The sequence below is a fragment of the Vespa crabro genome, chromosome 2 (assembly GCF_910589235.1).
Source record: "Vespa crabro chromosome 2, iyVesCrab1.2, whole genome shotgun sequence".
NCBI lineage: Eukaryota > Metazoa > Arthropoda > Insecta > Hymenoptera > Vespidae > Vespa > Vespa crabro.
This window is the reverse complement of record NC_060956.1, coordinates 13,161,701-13,167,700: the sequence shown is the minus strand read 5'-3', so window position 1 is coordinate 13,167,700 and position 6,000 is coordinate 13,161,701.

Sequence of the window (6,000 nt, the reverse complement as noted above, 5' to 3'; positions counted from 1 at the left end):
ATACTATTTTAAAAAAGAAATTATATAATTAAGTATTATTAACTGTAATTATTAAAAAATAAATATTTACTTTTATCATGTAGCCCATTAGCAATATAACATTAAAAATTTAGTATTATATCATTAAAAACATAACCAAAAGAATAAATAGTTAAAATTATAACTACATTGAAACCAGCAGACTGCACTAGTTATTTCCTAAACAGTAAATAAATTTCTATAATTAATTATTTGTGTGTTTGTTTGTGTGTGTGTGTTATCAATATTCATAGAATACTTAATTCGTTCTGTCTATGCCAAGAATTCTATAAACAGATTTGTATCAAATAAATGTATTCATTATATCAATGTGCATCGGAAACGATAACTGTTATTTCCGCCACTTCTCATAACAGGTAAATTATATCTTTTTTGTATTTCAGATAAAATAAAGTAACTTGCATTTTCGGTAAACTGACTTATGTTTACCTCTGTATATTAATACAATACAACATTAGAAACGTATCTATTCAAAAAAAAGTCTCAATCAATGTTTTTGCCCAAAAGTAACACATTAGAGTATATATACATATGTATACATATCTTTATATCATACCTATATATATTATTTCTGCATTATATATATTTATGTATGTATGTATATATATATATATATATATATATATATATATATATATATATATATTAGAAATGTATGTGCCTGTGTGTATGTGTATGTGTATGTGTATGTGTTATAAACGAAAATCGATTGATTATGATTTAAACATGAGTCGTTAGAATGCGATTATTATGTGAAAAATATTAATTCACATATATTTATATAATACCACTATATTGCCAATCCCCGTCAGTGAAAGGATCACCAATAAAATAAGACAGAAGAATATATTTTATTCATTGCACAAGCTGTTGTGTACAAGCACTTTAACTATGAAACTGAATTATAAAAACATTTGTGAAATATAACATATAAATAAAATTATAAATTGCATTCATTCACGAATATTTTTCTATGATCAACAAATATATTAAATACAAAAACTGTATCTTTGAGATAATTTGTTGATAATAGTTAATAATAGTTAATAATAGTAAAGTAATTTAATAAAAATAGGTAACTAATATTAACATAATATAAAATTAAAAATAAAAATTGTATTTCTTCATAAGAATATGTTATACAGACATTAACTATAGCACAACAATAAAACAATAAAATTATATATATATATAATTAACAATAAAACAAAAGATTTTGAGATTATAAAACATAATTAACATTTTCTTAATGAAATGCATATAAAATTTAATACAAAAATAACAATAAATTTCACAACGATGGTCAATAATAATTATTAATAATCTACAATAATTATTGATTATTAAATATATAATATATCATTGTTTAAGTTTAATTTACGAACATTTGGCATACAGTCATATCCTTTGAAAAATTGAAATTGATTAGGCATTACTGTCATTTATTAGGAAAAATGTATTAAGTAATGAAATGTTCTCTGTTTTTTATACTTTTCAGTCACACCGATAGCACAATTTAAATATTTACATAAAAAAAAAAACTATATCTAATAAATTTTAATAATAGGATACAAAAGTTGTCTTAAATTTTCAAAAATATATTCAATTAATACATTTCTTACTACATTAATCTCCGAATAACATGTTTTTAACAACTTGTCGGTACCGTAATATTTTCAATATTTTCCTGTCCCTAACCGGCAATATAATAGTAATACATTTATACAATACAGTGATAATAAGTCTCAAAAATTTGAGAAAAAGCATAATGCTACTTTTTTCTTCCATCCTCTCTAAGAAACATCAAGAATATCAATTTTATATTTTCACGAATATGCCCTGATTAGTGAACACTGTCCCGCGAAAATATGAAGAGGTATAAATTTTTTTGTCACTTTCTTTAGTAGCGTCTGAAAATCCAGGATGACGCCTATGTGAAATGCCAAACAGTTAAACGATCTGATCCACCTTATGGCTACCTAGAAAATACCTATTTCTTCTATCTATAATAATATTTAAAAGTATAGAAACTTTATAAAAAAAATATGATAAACAAACATATAAACCATTAAACTATGTAAGTCATGTTAATGCGATACATATGATAATAAGATCTTAAAACATGAAGAAAAGGACGATAGTACTGACGTCAATGTTTTGTCGCAAATATTTTGTAGTCACGATGTTTTCAACGTGATTTCCTGGAACATGATCAGCGGTAAACATAACGTCATTTGAACTTCGTCAGAAAGTTGATGATTCTCGCTATCTATAGTGTGCTACCTTAAACATGTACATACATCTTGAAAATATTTTCTTTCATGATCTTAAAAAAATACAAACATACAAAAGTAAAAACCATTGACAACAAATATTTTATTATTCTACTATGAAAATAAATGTTTAAAGTGCAACATCTATAAAAATAAAATCTTATAAGATGATAAAAATGTTAATCTATTATACAAATAGAATTTATTATTAACTTATTTTTATTTTAAAATACATATGAGAGAATATACTAAAAAATATATCGCCTAATGATACATCGGATATTTTCGGCAGATTTTGAAAATAATCGTGTAGTATACTAGCAAATGGACGAATAAATACATATATGCACTATGCTAAATTGCGCTAACATGATTAAATTCGAATTCTTGATTCAAATATCAATGATATATTATAATTTTATCCAAATTTAAAAAACATTCCTACATGCTTTCGCAATCGACAATTGTTTGCTACAAATAAAACGAAATATAAAATAATATTTTTCGCAATTCTATTTTGTATTGAAATCTCTAATTATTTCCGTATACGATTAGAAAAAGAAATACTTCTCCGATAACTCATTGAACGTTTACGCAAACGTTGTAAAGTAAATTTTGGTAATCCGCTTGGCTTAAACGAAGAATCGAACTTGTAGTGTACAGAGGTCGTTACTTTAACGTCTGAAGCGCAAGATAAACGGGTATCAGAATCCGAAGATCGTCAAAGCGTCTCAAATTCGCATCGTTTCCATTACACATGTAGGAAAGGTACGTATGTATTGAAAAGATGAGTATATATAGAGGGGTTAATATCTCGCACGCGAACGCCAACGAAATCAGAATAGTTTTCGCACAAAACATAATTTAGGTTTGAAATATCTGTTACCGGCACCATTATCAACTACACGACTCGAGTTCGCGCATAGCTTTGTCCATTCAAGCGAATGGCGCCCACGAAATGTCTGAGGCACTATGGGTTCCGAACTTCGGTAATCACACGGTCCGGTGCACCACAAAGTAAATCTACGCGCCGCAATCTCCACTTCGCGGAAGGTGGTTATTTGATAAACATTGAAACAATAAATTAAGAGAGAAATAGAAATAGAAAGAGAGAGAAAGAGAGAGAGAGAGAAAGAGAGAAAGAGAAAGAGAGAAAAGAGATAAAAAGAAGAGGAGAATATCCTTTCTTACTTTCCTAAGTTTTACTTACAGAGTCTTTCACGAAATGATAAGAAATCTTTATCACGTTATTGAATTAGAATGTTTTTGTCTGTTTGTCTGTCTGTCTGTCTGTGTGTGTGTGTGTGTGCGTGCGTGCGTGCGTGTGTGTGTGTGTAATATATAAGATATGTACGTAAATGTAAGAAGACAATCTATGATTGTAATAATCTTAAAAAAAATCTCTCTCAAAAGATAGATGGTTTAATATTTTAATGAAAATTTAAAATAAATTATTTATCAAGACTTTCTAAAAATTATCAATTAGAATTCTATAATTTCGATAAGGCAGAGAAGATAATACCATTCTTTTAAACAAATCTAGATGGGGTAGAAGCGAGAACTCCCAGAAGACGTCAAGATCGTCGCTACCACAATCAGTCAGGGTGTCCACCTCGCTTACAGTGCTCATACGTCCTATGAGAAATCCCTTTTCTTTTCTCCTCGTGGCCGGATTATGGGACCGAAAAGTATAATTGATTAACAATTCGGACTTAAGTATTTCGAAACCACGCTCGTAAAATTCTCTCTCTCTCTCTATCTCTCTCTCTCTCTTTCTCTCTATCTATCTATCTATCTATCTATCTATTTATCTATCTCTCTTTTCATATCTAATCAAAGATTAAATTATACAAATATTATTTTTAACTCTGTAGTGAATAATCCGAAAATTTAATAATTAAAAAACTTGTAATATAAATTAAGTAGCTATACATTATTATCAATTTATTTTTCTTTCTCTAATTATAAATAAAGCAACGAAATGGAACACTCGGTAAACAATTAGAATGGCAAAACGTATTCTCCCAATTTTAACGAACAGCACCCATCAATGCCGATATCATCGGGACTGACATCGTCTGATATTGACATACGGCACGGAGAATAACATGCGCGTCATGCATGTTATTCAAAATATCATGACGGTAGAACGGCTGCTGCCTCTGTTGGCTGCCGTTGTTGTTACGATTGTTGCGACAGCAGAAACGTTCGAGCCAGCTTTGAGCTTTATACCTGTTCTCTTGCGGTATGTTACAACGCTGAATTATATCCCTCGACCACTGTCGTGCAACAACAACAAAGCGGTCAGTTTCGTTTACCCACTACTATGCTTCGTCTGTGGCTATATCACTCGGCACTCACCCTCGGCCAGCCCTTTGGAGAAGGTTAAAAAAAGAGGACGAAACTGTCGCGAGTGAACACGAGCGTTTGTAAACGAAGCGGTCTCGTTGATGAAAGCAACATTTCAATGGTAGGACGATTTGTTAAAAGCTAACTCAGGTCGCCTTTCATACGTAGAATTGTTTCACGATCGTGAATATCGCTGGAAAGGAATGTTTCGGTGCCGTGCGTGCACGAGTATGGAGGTCCTAATTCCAGAAAGCAAGAAAGAGAGAGAGGGAGAGAGAGAGAGAAGAAGAAAGGTCAAAAAGAGCCGTTAAGTCTATTGGATACTACAAGAGCCGGAGGTTTAACGCTACATTTCAGCGAAATTCTAGGCTCGACTGGTCCACCCTCACTTCTAACAACATATAAGCGGTACAAACTTATATATAAGAATAACCTAGTATTTTATATGAAAGATCTATAGAGTCTAGGCAATAACGTTTAGCGATAATTCTAGGGTACTTTGACCAGATCCCTCCAGGCCAGGACGGATGACTTATGTATGCTTATCAGAATTATTTCGACTTTCGATGCATTCAAGTAATAATCAATTGAAGACATAATTGATGACGTCAATTTTTCATTTAATACTAATCAACCGAGTTTTTCCAAATAGATAGCTCAATAAATGATTCATTATCAAAAGCACCCATTCCACGGGCACGGCTTGAAGCTAAAAGCCTCGTCGCTTGGGTTCTTATTGTTTTAATCCGAAATCCTCTTTTTGTTACTATGTTCCTGACGTAAAGAGGTTTCGTACTCGCAATAAAGGTAATTGCAATTTAATCCCAGCATCTCTGGTCCGAGAGTACAAAGTAAGGCGAAGGAAGACAATCTCTCACATCTAGAGAGTCTGATCAGACCCGCGTACTGTGCACAGAGGAAAAGACCGAGCAAGAGGGAAAAAGACCGAGAGAGAGAAAGCCAGAATCCCCTGCCTCCTGGCGAAATTCTGCTAGATGACAAGGCGGGGTTAGAGGACAGGTGCTACTGACGCCTTTGATCTCTTCCGCGTTACACGCTCCCGAGTATCGCACATAAAAATGGGGAATTATCAAAATATTCTGCTGCTCGGTGTTCATTTTCTAACGTTGTGATCGATAGCTGCTTGCATATCCTCTATATCGATCTTTTCGTGGACTTCCATTTCGAATTTTATTAAATTTTATTAATATAGAACTCTCTTAAAACAAAAATATGCAAACTTTGTTAATACACCTGTTTACTTAATATTTACATTTATGTCTGTAAATCTGTACACATGTACAGATATATATGAAAAGAAATATTTAGATAAAATAAA